Source organism: Chrysoperla carnea, chromosome 5 (genome assembly GCF_905475395.1).
Source record: "Chrysoperla carnea chromosome 5, inChrCarn1.1, whole genome shotgun sequence".
NCBI lineage: Eukaryota > Metazoa > Arthropoda > Insecta > Neuroptera > Chrysopidae > Chrysoperla > Chrysoperla carnea.
This window is the reverse complement of record NC_058341.1, coordinates 59,576,181-59,601,990: the sequence shown is the minus strand read 5'-3', so window position 1 is coordinate 59,601,990 and position 25,810 is coordinate 59,576,181. Positions and strand designations below refer to the sequence as shown.

At 31.5% G+C, this 25,810-nt stretch overlaps 1 pseudogene; it reads left to right on the top strand.

Moving 5' to 3' along the window:
* Nucleotides 1–21,192: 21,192 nt before the first annotated feature.
* On the top strand, nt 21,193–21,306 carry LOC123301898 (annotated as a pseudogene).
* Nucleotides 21,307–25,810: the final 4,504 nt, after the last annotated feature.

The following is a 25,810-nucleotide window of genomic DNA, read 5'->3' as shown; positions in this document are numbered from 1 at the left end:
AACGGTGGTTTTTACTTTTAAGCTAGTATATTATAAACGTGAAAGTAAGGATGTTTGTTTGTTTATTTGTTGATTGTTTGTTAGCTTTCTCGCAAAAGCACTGAATGGTTTTGAATGAAACTGTACATCAATATAAATCATACATCCGAATAAAACATGTGCTTTAATTTATAAAGATATATTTTTAAAAGAAATAAAAAGTTAAATTTAACCTGACATTTTATTACTCCATCATTTTGAACCATAAATTAAAGATTCTGTAAAAATTAAAAATATTATTGTATTGCCCATTCGCGTTCATTATGTATTATTTTAGACGGTTTAGACATTTACGCCTACGTGCTTTACATCCGGAGAGCTCTACATTTACGTCTTTGTAAAGTTGGGATTTTGTGTTTTCTAATCAGGGTCACCAGGTACTTCAGATCTTCGATTATCCTAGTTTTTATAGTTTTCCCTTTATGTGGCTATAAAACCCTAATTCTGTACCAAATTTCGGCTCTCTGAGTTTATGGGAAGTACTAGTTCTATTCTGATGATCATGAGTGAGTGAGTGAGTGTCATAAATGCGAAACTTTGCTTTCGCTTAACTTCGGAACTAAATGACCTACAGACTTGAAATTTTGGATTTTATGTATGTGATTATAGCTTACTGGATGACGAAAATTTCTGCGTTCTGGTCTTATCCAGAGATTCTCAAATAGAGGCCTGATAATGCGGCGAAATGGTTCCAGTAAAGAATGGTACGGCAGTGTTTGCTTCGCGCTCGACTTGGCGGTTGAACCACCTTGCCCCGGATATCTAAAAGGAAAAACTTAATACATCTTTGAAATTTCCCACAATTGTTTATTAGGGTGTAAACACTTTGTAAAAGAGTCGACATCTCAGGGGCTTTTATGCCTTTTTTGTTAACTTTAAAAAAATATTATAAATAAAATATTAAAATTTTTAAACTTTTATGACGTGATCTTGTTAAGTATACATATCAGAAGGGCTCCACGAAGCCAAATAATTTTTCGAAATTTTTTTACTTTACAATGAAAACGAAAATTCTATAAAATATTGTCATTAAACAATTGCCCAACTTGTTGAAAAATTAACTTAAATATTCATTCCCAACGGTAAAAAATTCCAATGGGAATAGGAGTTTTTTATTGGAAATTTCCTCTTCTTTAAGAATCTTTTTTTTTTTTAAATTCTTAAATATTAATATTTTATGAAATATTACGCGAAAAACGAAATATACCTTTTCTTTCATCTTTATTTGTTTATATTTTTACAATTTTTTCTGTGCTGAAAAATCCTTCTGGCACATTTTCTAGATATCATTTCGAATTTGTACCTAGACTACTAAAAGACTACACATTTACACAAATTCTTAGCTCAATGTAAATAATTCCAAAAAATATACGCTTTTGGAATAAATTAACTTGCTAGTCACAATGATAGCTAAGTGATTGCGGTGGATTCAGGTTCTATTCAAGAAAATATCTTTTTTTTATATATACAGGGTATCTTTTTTAAGTTGACGTATATTTGAAACATTATTAAATAAAGTTAATCGAAGAAAATGCTTGGAACGAAAAATATTAGTTTCAAAGCCAAACATCTTAAACTGGCATCGAATCCGATCTAAGTTTTTTCACTCTGATTCATAACTGACAAACACTTTAAACTAGAAAGTTGTTCTATATAAATACGCAAACATTTTTTTTTTGTAAACTGAATAGTTTAGGCAGTAATTGATGGCAAAAATATATAATAGCTTTTTGTGCGTTTGTTCATTCAATTTGACCAAAAAAATTGTCTTTATAGAAAAACAAACCACTTTTATTGGATTTATTGAGAAATTAGTGCCTATATTTTTCACAAAAATGTTTACGAAATAACAATTTTGGGTAAAACTTGCCAGTCCGTTTTTTTCTAAACTGTAGATACAGTTTGGGGAAAAATATTTCTTTTTTAATCAATAACAATTCTAATTTAAACTGTTCACCTATCGATTATCAGTTATGAAGTAGACGCTTGAAGCATTTTTATTGATTAAAGTTTTTTTTCGAGTTTCAACTTAAAAAAGCACCCTGTATATTTAAATTTTATAAATTAAATAATAATTATAGCAAAATAAAGTGAGGTTATTTTATGATATTTGATACTTAAAAGCATCAAAAAGCACTCATTCATTTAATATGGGTTAAAATCATTTGGGAATCGAACTAAAATCATAAAGATATATATATATATATATATATATATATATATATATATATATATATATATATATATATATATATATATATATATATATACTAGCTTGATACCCGCCCGCTTCACTGGGCTTTAAAGTAAAAACCACCGCTTTATAGCCTCCACCTCTTTTGATATCACTTATTCCCCTTCCATGACACTCGAAGGAATTGTTTTACACAGGTAAAAGCTTTGCATAATTTTCCATTTTTTTTAGTGTAAAATAGTCATAATTCATTGAATCAATCTGATGAGAAGACAATAAATTGTTTGACATTAATTAATGGTTTAAAATTTTAAATTGATGATCATTGATACAATGTTTTTTAATATATTTTTATAACTTATAGCTCATGTATTATTCTGATGTATGATTATATTTTTGTACAGTTTCATTCAAATCCATTCGCTAGTTTTTACGCGAAATCGTAACAAACAAACACACAAACAAACAAACATCCCTACTTTCACATTTATAATATACTAGATTGATACCCGCCCGCTTCACTGGATTTAAAAGTAAAAACCAACACTTTAAAGCAGCCAAAATATATGCACAGTTTTCAATTTTTTAGTGTTAAATAGTCATAATTCATTAAGTATTTCAGAAAAGATGTCTATGAATTGTTTTACATTTACTACTTTAAATATTTACAGACATCTGTAATTTATGGTTCAAAATGATGATCATAGATGGAGCAGTAAAATGACAGAATAAAATTTTTTTTATTTTATTTTATTTTTTTTAACAAACAAACAAACATGCATACTTTCAAATTTCTAATATATAGGGAATAGGGATTAATTTTCTTTATTGTTATGTTATACTACTTCAAAATTGACTATCCTAAATGATTTTTCGTGTACATTGTTAATTTTTGGGGTAAATAAATAATTTCTTCTTTTTCGTGAAATCTCTAGTGACTTTTTATACCATTTGTCGAATCCAAATTTATTCCATTTTGATAAAATTCTTCATATTCGCTTTTATGATTACTTTGAAATACAAAAATAATATTTATTATTTGGTAAAATTATTTGTTATTATTAAAAAATGTAATATTTCTATACAGGGTGGGTCCTTTTAATCTATAATGGCTAGTAGTTCGTTTTGTGGTTAACCAATTAAAAAATAATTCAAACAAAAGTTGCATAGTTTAATGAGAGGCATCATGTTCTGACATCAGATTGGACCTAGTTTTTCCGATTTTTTTAATAGCCAATTTAGATCCTAAATGGTAAGAGATAGAATATCACTTTAAATTAGACGACGTTGATCTACATAAAAAAACTCACATTTTTCATGTAAATCATTTTTTCGAAATTCGATTTAAAAATATGTCATTATTAGTTTTAATCGAAGTAAAACTCGGTAACTACGGCAAAATGCTGAAGCCAAAAGTTGCCAAGGGCTATAGAGGACATTCGCCGGTAAATTTTTTCATAAGTTTACTGATAAAAGGAGCGATTGGAATATTTTAAATTTCAAGTAAGATAAAAGACTTTTTTGTTATTTTATTAAGTGTAAGTACCAATTATAGTATTGGTACTTAAAGTAAAGAATTGACTTAAAATCAATTCTCGCAAAACTGTTATTTTTGATATTTATTAACAAGTTAAGAAAAACCTACTATTTTTGCTGTTACATTATGAATACATGATTACACAATAATTGAATTACCTCGTACCCACTATTCGATTCGAATTTCCAGCATTTGCAATACGTTGATTTCTTTATATTTTTCAATAAAAAAAGTGTGTATGTCAGCTCCGACGCACGACTGGAATTAACTCCTTGAGAACGATTATCTTTGAATATGAATAATCCACTATAATAATATCAATTATCGATATCAATATCAATATTAAAGCAAAACTTTAATATAAATGTATATAGTGTGCTGTTTCCATCAGGGCATTGTCAATTTCAAACAATAGATGCTTTGTATATGTTATACATAAAATGTTTCACATCAAGAAAACAGGCATTACTAAAAAATGAAAGGTTGTGCACAGAAAACGTAACGAGATTATTCGATCACTAGATTTTACTCTTCATATTTTTGTTCACACCGTGCGCCTTATATAGGACAATCGATTCTTAAGGAACAAAAATTGGTTCGAATTATGCGAAGAGAAATAGATTCTTAACATCGAACTTATAATTCAGATTTTTAACTGCAAAGGGTGGCTTTACAAATTACGCTATGTTTTCGTTTTTAAAAAATTTGATTGTATTTACTACTTAGAATAATGTGGCCGATATTTTAAAATTCTTGAAACTTCTACGTAAAGTTATATAGTTTAATTTGTAAAGCCACCCTAATTAAAGAAGTTCAGTGCATGTTCTGAATTTGGGAGATAAGATTTTCGTGTATGTACCCTCCGAAAATTTTCCATACAATATCACTAGAGTCGTTCATACCAGATGTACATTAATTTGTGTAAAAATAATATTTTAAAAGATTACTAATATGAACATTGGTTTAAGAAAAAAAGTAAATTATTCACAAACAATTGCTAATGCATTGCCTATATAAACACAAATTAAGGTAGTAGAGGCACAAAAAACACCATTAACTTAAAATTTTAAGAAATTGTATTAAAACAAGTTTTTTCATCGGGATTATCTTTACTCGAATGCAAGAGATGACCAATGAATAGTCCAAAGCATGTGCGCAAAAAAAAAAATTATTCAAGGCCAAATGTCATGAAAATAGGTTTTTTTTTCAAAAACTTGTGACCTTCGAAGTTTATGGTAATTTTAGATATTATAAAATTGAGCCCGTGAATTAATTTTACATAAAAAAATTCTACTTTACTAGACGAAAAGTATCAAAAACATTTTATAAATAAAAATATTGAAGAAAATAAGCAAAGATATTTAAAAATATTTTTTCTTTTAGCCAAATATCTAATATTTTGTACAGAAACTTTTTACGGCAGAGGGTTCCGTACCTTTTATATGTAAAATTAACTCTTAGCTATTACAAACAAATTTTGAAATATAGCTAAAACTACCATAAACTTAATACTTTATGAGATATTTGAAAAAACCTATTTTCGCGAACTTTGACCTTGAATAACTATTTTGACGCTAATGATTTTTCAATTTGCCTTTTCATAGGATATTTCTTGCACCCAAATAAAGATATACACATTACTTTAGCTAAAATAAGTTACCGTAAATTAAAATTAGTTCTTATAGAAAAGCCGTATTTTTAATCCTTTGACAAAGATTCACTATTTTTAATGATACAAAATATTTTTTAAATTTATTTATAAAAAACTATTTCAGTATTTATTTTGTATAAGAAAATAATGTCTACTGAAAATTCAATTAATATTCAGGAAAAACTGCAAGAAAAAATCTTAATAGGGAATATTCATGTATTTTTTTATATATTGTTTGCACCGTTATAACATAGTGAAAAATATAAATACTGTTTAAAAATGTTGTAATTAAGTGTACAAAAATATTTAAAATACATCATAATTTTGAGATTTTTAAACGCAGTTTTTTGGCGCTCTCTGTTGATGACGTATAAGTACGTGATATGTCAATTATATATGTGAATTTACACTCGTTATCATTAGATTTTCTAATAAAAAGCCGTAGAATAATAAGTAATTAATGCCATAATGTGTGTCAACAAATTTGACGAGCCAGTACTACGATGTCACGTCCGTTTAAAAATTTGAATTTTCCGTTTTGGAAATTTTGAATTTTTCCCACTGAATTTGTACTTTTATTAATTAATTTTATGTAATTAGTTACTAAAATAATAATAAAAAGTAATTAGTTACTAAAATAATGGTTTAGTTCAGGGCTTCTTAAACTATGGGTCGCGACCCCATTTGGGGTCGCGTGGCAAAATTCTGGGGTCGCGAGAGGTAAAAATACAATTTAATAGAAAATGTTTTTTAACAATTATCGTAGATAAATATATCATAAAATCTTCTAGTTCGGAAAGATGTTTGTACCTGCATTTCTATTAAGAGTATTATAATAACTTGAATTACATTTACTATGAATTATGAAATGTTATTGGAATTAATAAAAAATATAAATTTATTTTTGTCAATCTCTAAAAGCCGAAATAATCCCGAGAAATAATTATCAACAAAATTTCTAGGTATTAATGCTGAAGAAACAGCTTTAACACATATTAAATCCCAATATCGTTCAGCGATAAAAAATGTTGAAGAGGTCTTACGTCCAGCAGTTTCAAACATTCCACCAAGATTTGATTTGTTGTGCAATAAAAAACAGGCACATCCATCTCATTAAATTTTTAACTTATACTTTAATTTAATACTTACCACGCAACTACTTGAATATATTCGAGAGAATTAAGACGGTCAGAATCCACTTTTATTTTTGAAACTATAATAAATACAATTTTATAATTTTTCGTGCAATTTATAATTTTAGATTTTTGTATGTTTCAAAACGAATTCTAAACTTATATATTTTCATATGTATATGTATATTGTTACCTAATAAATAAATCATCAAAAAATATTAATTTATTTTTCTTTTATATTTGTATGGGGTCGTCAAGAAACTCGCAATCATAAATGGGGTCGTGAATTACAAAAGTTTAAGAAGCCCTGGTTTAGTTGAATTGTCCAGCCAATAAAGTTACGGAAAAAAAATATTTGAAACAAATTTAAATTTCATGAATATTCCCTATTTTATTAATTGTCATAGGTAGTTATTTTCTGAAAAACTTGTATAATTTTCAGTCAATCTTATTAAAAAATTTAATTATAACTTAATTATAACTTCTACAATTTCTCAAAATTTATTAAATTTTTACTTTTTAACGATTTTTTTGATTTCTATAGTGCCTCAACAACCTTAATATAAAATTAATTCAAAAATTAAATGTAAATTTTGCCACTATTTTAAAGTAAAATTAAAAATACACAGCCATTAAAACATATTAAATGGTTTAATTCATTAAAAAAGTAGTATTAAAATAAATCACGTATATTAAGTCGAATAGGTGTTCACTTTTATAAACTATTCACAAAATTATTATGAAAACTTGCCAAACTAATTTACAATTTTAATATCTACATATAGGATGTATATTATATTATAAAATATCTACTGGGAAATATTTCCTTATTTACTGTTACCAATTAGCCTCTTTCCTCTGAAGATTAAAAAAGATCCTCTAGATGGCAGGATATATTTGTATCCTCCCTAGTGTTGCCATCTATGGAATCTTTTTTCAATCTTCAGAGGAAAAAGGCCTGAAATTATTAATTATTGTATGTCCTGATTTAATGATAATATGATAATGTTTATAATTTATCTTATATAGTTATTTAAAAAATTTTATTAGTATTATTTCAAAAATATAATACTTTAATTAGCCTTTTTACTCAGAAGATTAAAAGAAGATTCGCATGATGGCAACACTAGGGGGGGGGGGTACAAATATATCCTGCCATCTAGAGGAATTTTTTTAAATCTTCAGAGGAAAAATGCTAATATAATATTTTCCTCATAATACAAATTATATTATGGATAGGCACAAGTACGGAAGCCTTAATGGCTCACTGTCAATTTATTAGAAAGTGGCGCTACACTAGCTTATTTTTTAAATGTGTACTACCCACAAGTATAAAAACAACAAAATTGGTTTTATACTTGTGGCTAGTGCACATTTAAAAAATAAGCTAGTGTAGCACCACTTTCTCATAAATTGATTGTGAGCCATTCAGGCTTCCATAGATCACAGTGGTTAGAATATAAAATCCGTATAGTTATAAAACTGCACCCGAAAAAATTGCGAATGATTGAAAGTACTTTTCTAAGGAGTTATTATGTGTGCTGATCATGAATTTTCGGGTATTTTTGCTGTCCGAGGTAAGGAAAAAATACACGGCCAGTTTTATGCGCGAAATTTGAATTGAACATCTAGCTTTGAACAGAGGGGTAAGATCAAAAAAGTTTTCAGAAAAAAGTTGTAGCTAGAGTACATACGCATAATTTTCCGCCAAATAAAGGTCATTTCATGACCGAAACTCATTGACCGAATACATTTGATTATTTTGTGTTGTAACTTATGTATCCTCCTATATATAAAATACATGATGAAATTTTGAAAATATATTATTCACATCAATTTAATAATATTATTATAATAAACTCTTAATAAATGGACAGACAATTTGAATAAATAATTCATTATATTATTATACTCATTCTAAATTGATTTAAAATGAATGGAAGCATTTAATTAAAAATATTTCTTTTTATATTTTTTAATTTTTTTACATTCATTAAAAATATTTAAATGGTGATGGTGACATTTTTAAAAAACGTTAAAATATGAATTTATTATTTACTATAAATATTTTATTTTCTACATATTTTACTCCAAAAAATAAGGTGACATTGTATTTATTTTGAGAATTCTTTATTTATTCTTCCAAATCAATTTCATCCCCTTCAAAGTAATCCCCTCCCGATGCATGGCACACGATTCCAACGGATTTTCCAATCTTCGAAACACTGGTTGTAGTCACTTTCCGGGATTGCTTTCAGTTTCGTCTTCGCTGCGGCTTGAATCTCCTCTATCGTATCAAAACGATGTCCCCGGAGCGGTTTTTGGAGCTTGCTGAACAGCCAGAACAACGAAAAGAGATATCAAGCTGAAATAAAATGAGTACTATATAACTATTTTATAGAGTACTAGAACGTAAAAAGTGAGGTCGAGTTCGTAAATGAGCTACATAGGTCAATTGGGTCTTGGGTCCGTAGAACTCATCTCTTAAACCGTTAGAGATAGAACAAAAGTTTAAATATAAAAAATGTTTCTTTTAAAAAAATAAACAACTTTCGTTTGGAACATTTTTTCGTAAACATCACGGTTTACCCTTGAGAGCTCAAATTATGCGCGAATTGTATAGTATGTATTATATGGGAATATCAGTTATATATGTGTAACATGTATGTATGTGTAATGTGGTAGAGTAATCAACACTGTTTATACATGGTATTTCAACAATTAACTCAGTCAATTGTTTGTTTTGACTTGTTTATATTCATATAAGTCAATGACACTACAATTTGACTGATACTTTGAACAGTAAGTATAAATTGTAGGTACACGAAAACATCGATGTGCAGACACCAAATTAGCAACGAGTAACATAAGAGTAATTACGGTTAGCTAATTCATACTGATGATGACTACTTGGTAGTCGAAATACGTATTTAGAAAATACAAAAATCTTATCTAGGAAATTGGGGTAAAAAAATCGAAATTTATTTCGAAATATCCTAGAGTTCTCATTTATTATCGTTGATAAAATTTATATAGTTTATAATTATTTATAATTTATATAAAATTATTTTAATAATTTAGATACAATTTTATATCTAATCAAATAAGTATGAGCATCTACTTACTTTTTACAAGTACAAAATATTATATAAATAAAAGCGTAAGAGGAAAATGGGAAAATACGCATCTGTAACTGCCTGCGATGTAATCTGCTCTGTAATTTTGGTGTCAGTTATGTCTCAAGGAAAAAATATACATTATAATAAATTACTTTATGTAAATTGAATGATGTGCAATTAACGAGCACGTTAAATGGTTGTCAACAAATACGTAAAGCTGCTACTCAAAGATAAGATAATATTTTGAGTAGGCTTAATTCTTTAAAATTTGATGAGATTTTCAATAATCACCTGAACAATAATTGTTACAAATGGTATATAAATAATATAAGGATTGCTCGAGCTGCGGAAAATTTGAAAATCGAAAAGACTCGTGAATAAAGAAAATTGTAACCCGTTCAAAAGTTAATTCAGCAAATGTTACAGTTAATGATCATAAGTGTGGTATTTGTGGATTTTATCGACGTAAAAGTACAACAAAAAAATTTTTGCAAGACAAACTCTTTTTAAAAAATTATGACCCAAAGTTAAATTTAAAACAGATCAGTACAACTGCAATTAAAAAACGTAAGAACAATAAAAATGAATCTGTTATTGAAGTAACGACGTCTAATAAAACAAACAATAAATTCGATGAAATTTCTTACATAGTACCTAAGCTCTTTAATGTTACGAATTCGTCAAGAAAATATTTTTTCGTTACTTTTCGTTCGAGACGAAGCTAATAGCCTTTCAAATTCAAAATTTAATATTGTCAATATAGATGTAAACAATTATTTGCAAAAATATCACGATGGAACTATTGAATTTTCAAATCCATGTTCCCAAAAGAAAACGAAATTATTGTATGACAGTAGCGTATGTTTGGAGGACGTTATTTCTAAAGACGCTATGTTTTTTGGCTTGTTTTCTTCTATAAGAACGTATTTTTTGTTTTCTGATAGTAGGGTAGACCGGGTACGAAAGTAACACTTTGTACTTTCACCTTGGTTGCAGGTAGTGTCCGACCGAAGCTTCGGCTGAATTCAGGCCGAAGCCGAAGCTTTGACTGAAGGTTCTTAGCAAACGTCGGAATTCAACGAATTGTTCTAAATGTTATTATTTTGAAATAAATTTCAAGGTAATTTTTTTAATCATCTTTAGATTGACTTTTAGATCAACTTCTCAAGATGATAACCTCTAAATCAACTTCTAGAGATCAACTTTAATATTAAAGTTTTAAAATCATGTTTTTAAACCTTCGGCTTCGGTCGAAGGTTGTGGCGATAGCCGATTAATCGGCTTCGGCTTCGGCCAAAAATCGACCTTCGGTCGAATACTAGTTTGCAGGTTAGGTGTTAGTATTTTAATGAAATTATTATATCCATATATAAATTCCGTGCATGCTCTTTACATTAGTATCTTCTTATATTTTGTATGAATCACATAGACTTAAAAAAAATTCGTAAGTTGTTACTTTCGACCACGTTAGCAGGTCAAAAGTAACACTTTGGCGGTTCGAAAGTAACATGAAAGAAACAGGACAAAGGGGTTTGAAATAAATATGCTATGATATAATAAATCCACAAATGACTTATTAGAAAAGTTTGTATGAACAAGAAAAATAAACATTTGCATTCAAAAATTGTATATTTTATGAAAACAAATCAATATTGTTAACTCCTCGAAAGAAATTTTCTTATTTTAAGTAATGATATCTATTATTATATGATAATTATATATTCTAATCAGATTATTCAATATCAGTCTTAAGTAACATTTTACTTGTGGATTTGTGTACCCATTTGTATAAGTAACATGTTTCTTGTATACATACAGAGCTATGTTACTTTTGTACTCTACCACATTTTTGGTAAAACAATAAAGATAACTTTAAAACGGATGGTGCTAGCACGAATTAAAGCATTATACAATCAATGTAACCAAGAAATAATATATATTATTATGCATATGCAAACTCTCAGATTAATATCAGGCTATTAATATGACGTAAGTATCAAATAAACTTTAAAAATCCTACTTTTGATTTGTATAATCATGTTTTGTTCTCTCACAAAACCTGATAGCGCCGGCCGCGCGGGTCGACGGATTGCAAATAAAGAGGGCGGAACCGACTATCATTTGACGGCAGTGAAGCGGTTTTTCGACTGTTAGATAAACCTACAGTCCCTCTACCCACTCTCCCCTAATGTTCCCGGAGAGACAACTTACAAAAAAATTAATTTCGCAAATTTTTCCGTTCATCCCATCTAGAATTCTTCTAAATACAAAAGCATAGCCGTACAAAATAATAACATATTATATCGTCACATTTAAAAAGTCACAAAATTGATCATAAAAAATCACACATGCGTGAATAAAAACATATAATAATATGTGATTGTGATTGTGTATGTGTATAAAATATTATGTTCAGTTGAAAAGACACTGATTTATATGTCTGGATGAATCTGGTGAATCGTGAAATGATGTCAAATGTGTGTGATATTTACTTCACACAGAAACAGAAAAACTTATTAACACTTTATTATTATTCTGTGTGACACTAAACACTCATCACGACACTGTTTGTTAAATATGCCGACTTAACTCACTTACTTTGTATTTAAATGATTCTTTCTTTTAACTTCCGATTATCGTTTAAAGAATCTGGCACGATTGCCATATACCCTCTATATGTAGCTATGTTCTTACTTATCAAATGTAGTAGGGGTAGATTCGAATCCGGAACCTTTAATACAGGTTATATAGAAGCTCGTTACTCTTGTCCATAATGCACTAAACTAAGAGAGTTATTATACCATGCATATATGTAATATGCAAGGTATACTAAGTTTAGTCCCAAGTTTGTAATGCTTAAAAATATTGATGCTATGAACAAAATTTTGGTATAAGTGTTTATAAAATCACCTAATTAGTCCATTTTCGGTTGTCTGCCCGCTTGTCCGTCTGTCTGTCAACACAATAACTCAAAAACGAAAAAAGACATCAAGCTGAAATTTTTACAGCGTACTCAGGACATAAAAAGTGAGGTTGAGTTCGTAAATGAGCAACATACAATATACAAAAGTTTAAATGTAAAAAATATTCCTTATAAAAAAATAACTAACTCTTGTTTGAAACATTTTTTCGTAAACATCACTGTTTACCCGTGAGGGCGCAAATTAGGCGTAAATTGTATAGTATGTATTATATGGGAATATCAGTTTATATATGGGAAACATGTATGTGTGTGTAATGTGATAGAGTAATCAACACTGTCTATGCATGGTATTTCAAAAATTAACTCAGCCAATTGTTTGTTTTCACTTGTTTTTTTTTATTTAAATAGGTTAAGTATCACGTACTGAATGTAAATTCACAAAATCCTTACAAAAATAGGCGAGGGAAGTGCCTCAATTTTAAGAAAAACCGTTTTCGGCTATAATATCATAATCGTGCACTTTAGACCAAAACCCGTGCACTTTATCGTAGATAATTAAATTTCCCACCTTTTTATATAATATATTTTTTTTCACATCCTCTAAAAGGATGAAATAGGGGATGAAAGTTTATATGAAAATATATACAAATCTTCATTTTTGAGTTCACTACTTCACCGATTTAAAAAATGATTTCACCTAAAGAATGCTACATTATCAGCAAGTAATATGGACTATATTTTATTTTCAAAAAAATAAGCTTATGCACCAAAAGTTGAAATCTATTAAATAGTGAAAACAACATTTTCGAGTTGAGTATAGTTGAAAGAATTTTTAAAATCGGTTAAATAGACAACTCAAAAATGAAGATTTGTTTATATTTTCACACAAACTTGCATCCCTTATTTCATCCTTTTAGGAGATGAATTTCGAAAAATTCTTTCTTATGTAACACCTACAGTATAAAATCAACATCTTCTCGAAACTTCAAGCTTCTATCATTAGCGATTTAGGATGGGCGTCGATATAACAGTCGTGACATTCCCCATCCAGATTATTTCCCCCTCTGAAATGCTACTGATTTTAAATAATATACAGAAAGAATCATTTTGAAAAAAAAAATCATCCAAATTAAAACTGCTATTCAGGACTCCCTAATAATAAAAATATAGTATTCCATTTGAAAAAATGAAATTGATCATCATTTAATCTATAATCTATCCATCTAGAAATAATCATGCATTTGGAAGTGCAAAAAGTTTGAAACAATTTGTTGTATCTGGCTTATTTTTTAATTTTTTTTTTTTCAAATTTCAAGTTAAAAAAACATCCTGTATATGTTTATATACAGATTTAGGCGGAACCTTGCAATTTCGTTCGCCGATTTTGACTGTAATACAAGCAATAAATTTTTCACAAATAAAACTTTAAAACTTGAGAATAAAGTAATTTTAAATACTCTTCAGAATCTTATCAAAAATTATTTAAGAATTTTGGCAAACAAAGAAACTTATTAAACCAATTTTTTAGAATTTCTTTGTAGATACTTTTTCTAAGCCCGTATAACCAGTTTCAATTTTCTTTTCAAATTATATATATGATAATTTACTTGTAATTGAAACTGATTGAATGTATTATAAGAATTAGTCTAATTTTATTCAATTCAATCGTAATTAACAGAATTATACGTATAATTTATTTAGATAATATTCATTAACAATATAATTTGTATTTGAATTTTAAAATAACATCATTTTATTTTAAATATTACTACAAATCATTTAGATATAGTTTTAAGTTTTAAAATAAATATGTAAGTATGTACATTATTTATATACAATTTTATTACAACATAGTTAATTTCAAGAACATTATATTATAGTTAATGTTAAAACTGTTTTGTGAATCAATGCGTAAAATAAACGCGTCCATCCGTTTACTTTCTGTAACTAAGCGTTAAAATTATTTTGTTGGTCCATATATACAGGGTGTCTCACTTAACTTGACATTGAGCTGGAACTTTTCTTACTCGAAAAAACAAACGGAATTTACATTAAAAAAAAAAACAAGTGAAGGCAAACAATTAACTGAGTTAATTCTTGAAATACCCTGTATAGACAGTTTTGATTACGCAATCGTTTGCTTTTTACGTCATGTAAGTAAAGAAAAATAGTCTCAGCCATATTGCCGAGATGATATGCAACTTTATCTTTGTCTAACTCATCCTAGCCATATGGCTGAGATACATTTCATCTCAGCCATATGGCTGAGATGAAATATTTCTTTATCTTCGTCTAACTCATTCTAGCCAGAGGGCTGAGATACATTTCATCTCAGTTGTACAACAGAGTTAATATGCATTTTTATCTTTGTCTAACTCATCCTGCCATAAGGCTGAAATACATTTCACCTCTGCCGTACGGCTGAGATGATATGCATCTTTATCTTTGTCTACCTCATCCTAGCCATTTGTCTAAGATATATCTCATCTCAGAAATACGGTCAAGATGATATGCAGCTTTATCATTGTCTATCTCATCCTAGCCATCATTCTGAAATACATTTTATCTCCACCATATGGCCCTGAGGAAATGCAGCTTTATCTTCGTCTAACTCATCCTAGCCATAGGGCTGAGATACATTTCTTCTAAGCCATATGGCCGAGATGATATGCTTCTTTATCTTTGTCTTATTCATCCTAGCCATCATTTTGAAATACATTTCAGAAACCATTTCTTAACTATGTGGCCCTGAGGGAGCTATCCGTCTGAGGGAGATTTCATCACATCCAAGCCATCCTAACCATCGCCCTTATATCCATTTGATATGCTTCTTTAGTCGAAATAAAAATTCGAAATAAAATTCGAAATAAAACTCATCCTAGCCATCGACGAGAGATATACTTAATCTCAGATTTATAGGGTAGTCGAAAATTACATGCTATAAGACCAAGATACAACTCTGATATGCGTAATACTTCGAGAAGTTTGTAAGCACCCATACCAAGATAGTTTTGAGCCTGGCATTAAAAAGCGTAAATTAAAAAAAAAATTGTTTCCTTAATAATGGATATTTTTGGCTCCGTTTCAAACCATTCAAATAGGTATGCCAGACCATTCCGGCTAAACATCATTGGTCGCCTGGATTTTTTATGAATAAATATGATATTTTGCACGAAAATTAATTAACACTGATCAAAGTTCACGATAACGGTAAGAAATTATAGACATAATATATAATTTATTTAAAATATTTTTGGCAAATTAAATCCACGTCGACCAGGCACATTTTATTCGTAGAAGTGTTTAAAAGTTCGTAGAAGTGTTTACTTTTAATTTTATTAATCTTAATTAATCGCGGAGCATTCAGGATTGGTGGCTCTTCACATATATTACATTTTACCAGATACTAGGAGACAAACCCGGCGTTGCTCGAGTTAAAATACATTGCATGTTTAATGGAATAAATAATATTTAGAGACTTCTGGTTAAAATACTGTTTGAGAGAAGGGTCTTATTCTATTCTATTAGCTTATATTGCCCTTTTTCTTGTTAGAAAATTATTAAATTTAATAAAATTTATATACAGACAGAGTGTTTTAATATAAATAACTTAGTTAAAAGTCTTGAAAAAACACTCAACTTGGTTGTAATTAAAATATTTAAACTTTGGAAGAAGGCCCAGAAAAATCTTGTCCGGTTCTGGCCCCATAGTTCTACTTATCGTCGAGAGATGGCACTAACATCTCTCGGCGGACAGTTTATAGTTGATCATGATTATAGTTGTCGGTTTAAAAAAACTTTCTAGATCATTTCTAGAACTTTCTATAAGTTTCTAGAAAATTTCGAATTGATTTTGACCGTTACACACATTTTGAAACCTTCTAGAACATTCCAGAAATTTGTTCTGAAAATTTCCGAAAGTTCACATGAGTAAGAAAAGGACAGATACTTTATATATATACTAGAGTGATACCCACTCGCTTTGCTGCGTTTAAATGTAAAGATTGCTCTCGCTTATCCTGTTTCTATAACACTCGAAATAATGGAAAGGATTGTTTTACACATGTAAAATGAATGTATGGTTTTCTATTTTTTTAAAATATATAATAGTAATTATTCATTGAGTATGTCAGAGAAGATGGCAGTGAAATATTTCATATCGACTATTTTTACAGAAATCTGTAATTTATGGTAACGTCAAATGTCAAATTAAATTAATTTTTATTTTTATTTTTTTATTAATTTTATCTTTATTAATTATATCTCATGTGTTATTCTGAAGTATAAGCTATATTTCCTGTACAGTTTCATTAAAAACCATTCGCAAGTTTTAGCGTGAAAGCGTAACAAACAAACAAACAAACAAACAAACAAACAAACATGCTTACTTTCGCATTTAAGATATATAGGGATAGGGATTTACTTATTATTTATTATGTAGACTATGATACCAATTACATTCTTCAATTTTGTTTACCTTCTTTTATATTAAGTATGTTTTAATATATGTGATGGATAGTTATGTTAAGAGTGAAATGTATAAAACAAAGTAAACTTTGTCCGCCCAGAGCCCGCCACGGTATTTTAAATATTTTAGTTAAATTTATTACCCTTTCTTCTGAAAAGTATTTTTTTATTTTTGAGGAGAAATAATTTATAATAACATCAAGTAACCAATAATGTATATATATTCATTACAGATACAATCTGCTTTCTTCTATTAACTAAACACATATTCACTTAGTCATTTCACTTTAGAACAACAACAACTACATATATATACTGTCCCTCTCATTTACTTATAAACATACATTATATATCTCACTCATTACAAAATCATATAAAAAAATAAAATAACATAATATATCTAAACATTATTTTTTTGAGATTTGTATTTTTTAACTATTGAAAGAAATTAATATGTACATTGTACACTTCATTTCACATGTGTAGGTGGAGGTACAAATATCGTACAACATTATTTTATAACACACATAAAAATATGCATTGCGCTTTGTATATGCATACAATATTGTGTGTATCTACTTATAATGAAAAGTAAAGAAAAATTTTGAAATTTTCTTTCACCAATTTGATAGGAATTCTTCCATTTAATTAAATATGAATTTTTTCGCATTTAATTATATATGGCTTTTAAAAATGAAAATTGGGGAAATTAATGAAAATTTTGAAAAATCAAGCTAGACAAAACAGATAGATTTGAAAGTAGTACAACATATCCAAATTTCAAATTAAAATAATATTTGGTTCAAGAGATTGGTAGGAAAAACGATCGAATGATTTTATCAAATACAATTTATTTTCCATTATAAATAACCAAATCGCAGACTGCTTGTTTGGTAATATTTAATTGCCCTTGTATTTAATAATAGAAGAGATCTGCATCAACATGAAATGGTTTTTAGTAAAATAATTTCTATACAATTCTTGATTTTATAAGCTTACCTTATTTTAGATATTAATTATAATTTTAAAATTCATGTTAGTATTTATTTCAACAAACCCAACTTTATTCAATTCGCAATACGTAAGACAGAGTAATACCTCTTTATTATGCGATAAAAAAGGAGTGACGTTAAATGATCAGTTATTTTTTTTTGCAAACCCGCCTTCTTATCATACCTGTGTTGTGTAGGTGGAGGTACAAATATCATACAACATTATTTTATAACACACATAAAAATATGCATTGCGCTTTGTATATGCATACAATATTGTGTGTATCCTTTTGTTATAAAATTAAAAGCATTTTTCCCACTTATAATGAAAAGTAAAGAAAAATTTTGAAATTCTCTTTCACCAATTTGATAGGAATTCTTCCATTTAATTAAATATGAATTTTTTCGCATTTAATTATATATGGCTTTTAAAAATGAAAATTGGGGAAATTAATGAAAATTTTGAAAAATCAAGCTAGACAAAACAGATAGATTTGAAAGTAGTACAACATATCCAAATTTCAAATTAAAATAATATTTGGTTCAAGAGATTGGTAGGAAAAACGATCGAATGATTTTATCAAATACAATTTATTTTCCATTATAAATAACCAAATTGCAGACTGCTTGTTTGGTAATATTTAATTGCCCTTGTATTTAATAATAGAAGAGATCTGCATCAACATGAAATGGTTTTTAATAAAATAATTTATATACAATTCTTGATTTTATAAGCTTACCTTATTTTAGATATTAATTATAATTTTAAATTTCATGTTAGTATTTATTTCCTATAAGTTACATTTTTCTTACCAATGTAAAATTTGTAAATGAGCTCATACTGTCCTAAACTATTAAAAAAGCTTTCTATGATGACTGTTCTATTTTCGTGAAGCGACCCTCATAATTTTTGAATTATAAATGTGGTTTCATAATTTTATAGAAAACTAACCCATAAAAGCAAGTTTTTAATATACGCCTTTGCTTTATCAATTTCTAAGTAAAAGTCAATTTTCAATTTTCACATGTAAGTTAAAAAATACACATTAGACCAATAAACACAATAAAATTAAAAAAAAATCCATTATGGGTATAACATTTTCCATTTTTTCGAGTTTTCCCAAAATTTTGCATTAATTTTATTTGGAAAAACATTATAAGCAAGAGGTTTAGGAGATGCCCAAGTTGTCCGTATTACTCTATAATTTTAGAAACTGAAAAAATTTATTACCTTGAATTGGACTGAACTAAGTGGCTACTACATTTTCAGTCGAGCTAATAAATTATATTATATAAAATTTGTTTTAAAAAATTGATTTAAAAACATACCAAAAGTTTTCAGTGATCGAAACTAAACGCCTATTTATAAAAAAAATATTATTAAATTATGATTAAAATAATTAGGTTATTAGAATAGCAGTATAATGTACATACCTTCTAGATAAAAATCCACGTCAAAATAAAACACTTTAAAATAAATTTACACAAAGCTACAAATACTTCTTTAACTCTTTAACAAACTGAAAATTATTGTCACTAAAAAATGAAAATATCACTTTAAACTCAGTGGCACTAGGAAAAGATAAAACAAACCATATTCTATATAGACAGGCATACAAGTTTAAACAGACCTAACTAAACGAGGAGAAATTGAATACACATACATACACAACGTTTTATTGCTTATATTGTAGATAGGAAGGAGAATTGTAAAAATATATAAAATTGAAAGTATTTTTCCTACCAATAATGAAAAGTAAAGGAAAATTTTGAAATTTTTGCAATTGAATACTTTGCAAATGCTATTTGCTATGTTAAGGCTATCTTGAATTTTTTTGAATTTAATTATATATTCGTTTTGAAAATGAAAATTGGGAAAATTAATGAAAATTTTGAAAAATCAAGCTAGACATAACAGGTAGATTTGAAAGTAGTACAACATATCCAAATTTCAAATTGAAATAATATTTGGTTCAACAGATTGGTAGGAAAAACGATTCAAAATTTAATACATTGATAAAAAATATGTACAGAACACCCTTAACACATTTTTTCAGAGTTTTTTTAGGCAATGTAGACAAAAAGATTATGTTTTTGTTGTTAATTTTTCGGAAACATGGTTAATAGGTACAAACTTCTTCATTGGGCATACCTTATGAATTTTATGTGGGATATGTTAACACATAATGCACAAACGAAAATTTTTTATCAAAATAATTTTTTAAATTAGAAGGTACTTATGTTTTTTTTTAGTTGAAGACCCTTTAATGTAACATACTTCCCGTATAACATAAATGTATGATTCCTATGTTGCGGCAGACTTATGCCGCTGCCCGTTTGACGCAGTATACTGCTACTATGAAACCTAATGCAAGCATTGTACTTGCATTAGTTGCTTCATTGCATGTGACGCGACTATACTACGTCAGACGCTTGTATCAGCCTCAGCATAGGAATCAAACCTTAATTAAAGTATGATTATATGCATTTACAACTAAATTTCGATTTTCACAAATTTCCCGGAATGCAATTTTCCTAATTTGCATTATAATTTTCTAAATTTAATAAATGCAATTATTTTATGTGCTTAATGTTTACCCAAATACTAACGTAAACATATGTGAAAAATGATCACATTTGTGAACTTATGAACATAAAACTTATACCCTCCAAATTCATTATTTTCAAATTTTTTTGCATCGATTCGATTTTTCGTGAAAATTCAATTGACAATATTATTAAAAATATACATTAAACTAATATAAATAAGACTATTATAAGACTATTTAATTTATAAGACCATTATTAGAAACATTATTGAAGTGTATGGTCATGTCTACACTAGTATACATTTTAACATTTTTTGATATTATGGCATTGGGTAACCTTACTCGCAGCAACGAGCGTCTCGTTTTAATTTTAATGTTTATATTAAGCTATCCTTTTCTAAACATGTTTTATACGTTATGTTTAAGTGTTTTTTATATATGCTACATACCCTTGTATATGTATATATATACCTATCTCAACTAGAGTAATAGTGTTTCGTTCTACAATGTTACAACTTTGTGTACTACTCGCGGAGTTAGTTTTATGAAATTTAGGGTATATAAGCATGTATTTTACCGGCAGTAAGTATCGCTTCTCGGCTGTATAGCTAAGATCAAAGTGTAGTATCTGTTCTTATCAGCTTAATTTTTATCAGTGTAACAAGTGAATTTATTATGGATTAAAGCAACAAGGAAATCAAAAGTGCCAATAGCATCGAGGCCGAAGCAGGAGGAGTGAATCAACAGGATTAATAGTAAGTGGGAATAACTGAGTGAGAACAACCAACACCTTAGTTCTCAAAGGCCGCCACTTCTTGTGTGCAAGGGGTGTACACTCTCCTTGAGAGGGTGTACACTCCAAACATACAATAATGTTGAACGCCGTCACAGGAAAAGTGGGGTCAGGTCACTAGTAATAGTTTCCTGACCTCGCTCAGCTAATCAAAAATTTTTTCTCATTTATCACACCGGATTTGTAAATAATTTCACGGGCCAGGGCAGTGCTCTTAAATCATGTCCTCGGCAGACGACGAGGTAGCGGAGGCTGCAGGGACGGTTAACATTACCATCAAGTTTCCGTTCCCTGCAGAATTTCGCTGCGAGAAGTGTTGGGTCCATCTGGACACGCAAGGTAGTCAGAGTGGTTTTAACACTCGTCTATCAACTTACAAAAGCCACTCTGACTATAAAAAACATATCAAACATCACCACGGGATACCGATCTTCACATTCGAATGCGCCGAATGTGGACACCGGTCTGAGTCCCTCAAAATTCTTAAGAAACACTATTTAAGTCATCAACCGGGTGCGGCTCCAGCTCCACCTAAGAAGACCGCACCCCGGCAAAGAAAAACACAAAGTACTCAGCCAATCAGCAGCCAACCACTACCACCTAGGTTGGCTGGTACTAGCGATGAGGGCTCTCCGGTACCCAGAACTCAACAATCGCCACCAAGGCGTGTAACACGCGCTAGATCGGTATCCCAATCAGGAGCCGCCTCAAGACAACACCACCCGTCAGCTCCAGGACCATCAACATCAACAGCAAGACCCAGCACTTCCACCGAATATGACTTTAACATCCGCCGCAACATCTTAAGCATCATTACCAGCGACGACGATAGTCAGCAACAACCACCTACCAGTCATGCCACACAGCCCCAGCCCCCTAAAACCGATAATGGCACAGAGGCTGTTCGTGGTGCTGCAACTGAAAGGTTGTGTCGCGATGCACCGGCGGAAACCCAAACCGATTACGACCCACCGCCATCAGATAGGTTGGCTGGCATGGACTCTAGTCCACCAGGATCACTACCCCAACCATTCAGCCGAACTCGATCACCAATCGAGCTGAACGATGGCATCAGCGATATGCAACGTAGCCCCCCACCTGTAGTTGCGCCTATTCAAATTCAACCAGACCTCGTCATCAACGATCCCAGTACTGCCTCGGTGGTTGCTGGAACCGATGATGACGAGATTGTAACATCAACACAACCCACTGAAAATCAAGTTCGGTGGCTTGCACTAATTAATAATGCCGCCAGCTGGGAAGAATTTGAAGAGGCTGTAGCTACAATTACTGCAAACTTTGCGAGAGGCAGTCCAGGCCATGTGGCTGAAAGACCACGACCACCACATCATGCGCAGCAATTCCAAAATAGACCTCGGCCTACTAGGAATCGCCCTCGTCGTGCGCAATATAACCCTGCGGACGCGGCGAAGATCCAGAAAATGTACCGCATAAATAAAAAAAAAGCCATGAACAGCATACTGAGTGAACCAGGTAGCTCACCATTCTGTCAGGTCGACACGGAAACGGTCCATGAACATTTCCGTGGAATATTTGCTTATAAGGATCAGGAACGATCACCAACCCCTGAGGAAATCCGGCAAATATTCGGGCCTGATCAAAATGATGGCGGAGATGGAGACGAACGCTTCACGTTCCTACTGGACTCCATCTCAAAAGAATCAGTATGTGCGCGATTGGCCAAAACTTCTAACACCGCACCGGGTAAAGATGGTATAAGGTATTCGTGCCTTAAACGATCCGACCCCGGTTGCATCGTGCTTTCTGCGATCTTCGACCGTTGTTTCCGTGAGGAAAAAACGCCACTGGCTTGGTCTGACTCCCGCACTGTTCTACTATACAAGAAGGGTAACCGTGATGAGTTGTCGAACTGGAGGCCTCTTACTTTGGGAGGGACAATCGCTAAATTATATGCCGGCGTATTAGCCGACCGCATCACCTGCTGGGCGAAGCTCTCCAACAATATCTCTCCAATGCAGAAAGGATTTCTGGAGTATGAGGGATGCTATGAGCATAACTTCATAGTCCAAAGTGCATTGGATGATGTGCGTCGAGATCGCAGACAGATCGCATTGGCGTGGCTTGACCTAGCCAATGCTTTCGGCTCTGTTCCACACGATCATATTCGGCGGGTATTGGAAGAGATGCGGCTGCCCAACAAGATGAAGAGTGTGATAGCTGAGCTTTACTCAAACTCAACAACCACCATCCGCACTAAAGACGGGGAAACCCGCCCAATTCCTATTCGTGCGGGAGTAAAGCAAGGCTGTCCACTCAGTCCTATCATTTTTAATTTGGCGATTGAACCACTCATAAGGGTGGCCTCTGGATTGGCAACTGAGCATGGTTACAAACTTCATGACCACCACTTTTCAATACTTGCATACGCTGATGACATAGTTCTGCTCGGTAAAGATGCTGCATCCCTAAGAATTCTTTTGGATGCTGTAGGATCAACCGCTGAATGGATGGGCTTAAAGTTTCAACCACCGAAATGTGCCTCACTGCATGTAGACTGTAGACGACGTCGGGAAGTCTATCCCACAGAGTTTACTATTCAAGGAGGAGGACTGACGGTCCTAAAAGAGGGAGAAGAGTACCAACACCTAGGTGTACCCACGGGCTTCCGTGTTGCTCAGACCCCCTTTGATGCCATTCGGGCCATCAAAGTGGACGTTCAAAAGGTACACGAGTCTCTTCTCGCCCCCTGGCAAAAACTGGAAGCCACAAATATGTTCATCCTTTCTCGACTAGACTTTATACTGCGAGGCGGCAATGTCGCCAAAGGACCACTGACGGACGCAGACAAAACCATCAAAAGGCTAGCCAAGAAATGGATGAACCTACCACAACGTGGCTCTCCTGAGCTTCTATATATACCATCATACCAGGGTGGCGCAAATCTTTTACCGTTGGCCGATTCCGCGGATGTAAGCACTGTCGTACACGCATTTAGACTGCTGACCTGCAAAGACACCATTGTCAGGGAAACGGCGTGGTCGTGTTTGAAGCGAGCGGTGAGGCAACGTATCCGTGGCGATCCAACAGAGGATATGATAGCCGAATATCTGTCTGGCTCACTAGAGGGTCAATTGGCACGTGACCGCGGAGACATTTCTAGTCTGTGGACACAGGCTAGAAATGCATGTCGCCGTCTTAACAGCAAAATCGGAGTGGGTTTCCATTGGTGCGCCGAGAAACGTGATCTGTCTGTCACCATCAAACGACCTGGGCAAACACCTGAGCGTATCATTGTCCCAGAGACGGCGCGATCCATGATAGTCCGTATGCTTCGCTCAGCACTTCGGGCATACTACCTTTCTAAATTACTAGGAAAACCAGATCAGGGAAAGGCGTACTCATGTACTAATCTAAGGGAAGCGAGCAACCACTTCCTGCTGAATGGGCGGTACACTCGATTCTGCGATTATCGCTTTATCCACCGAGCTCGACTCGGCGTCGTTCCATTAAATGGAACACGGCGATTCGGGAACGGGGATAAACGATGCCGACGTTGTGGCTATGTCAATGAGACATTGCCACACGTACTGAATCATTGTACCATCCATTCAGCGGCGTGGCAACGGCGGCATAACGCCGTTCAAGACCGTCTTGCTCGCGGATCGCGTCTACCCCCGGGTGCTGTCTTAAACATCAACAGACAAGTACCCGGTGTACAGAGTACTCTTCGTCCTGATCTGGTGGTTCTGGATGAATCTAGCAAGGAAGTAAAGATCATCGACATTTGCATTCCATTTGAGGGTGCTCCGGATGCCCTAGAGGTTGCTCGGCAGCAAAAGCTCGAAAAATATAACCAACTTGCTGCTGAGTTAACCACGAAAGGCTACAGAGTCTCATTGGATGCATTTGTCGTTGGTTCGCTCGGGGCCTGGCTAGCTAATAACTACAGGATTGCGAAGTCTTTGGGAATAGCACCCAAATATACGCAGACAATGGCTCGGTTGATGGTGTCGGACACGATCCGCTGGTCGCGCGACATCTATATCGAACACCTAACCAGACAGAGGCAGTACCATGATCAGCCCCCGTGACCAAGAACAAAGGTACTGGATGGCCCGAACATCTGAGCCATCCCCCCCCCCCATCATCAGTGCAAGTTATGTGATGTGCATCTGTGATAAAATATGTTAATTTTTTTTGTGATATTTTAAAACTGTGATATTGACACTTGCTATTTTGTTTGTGATTCCCTCTTTTTTTCTTTTAATGTGTAAAATTCAGTGCTCTTTTTTTTTAAATGTGTAGTCCTTTTATTTATTATATAAGTTTTAATTTATAACTATTTTTTTCAAATGTATTTTACTATATATTTTTAAATTTTTTACTACACTTGTTCGACTATTTCCTATCTATTGTACAAATTTTATCTAT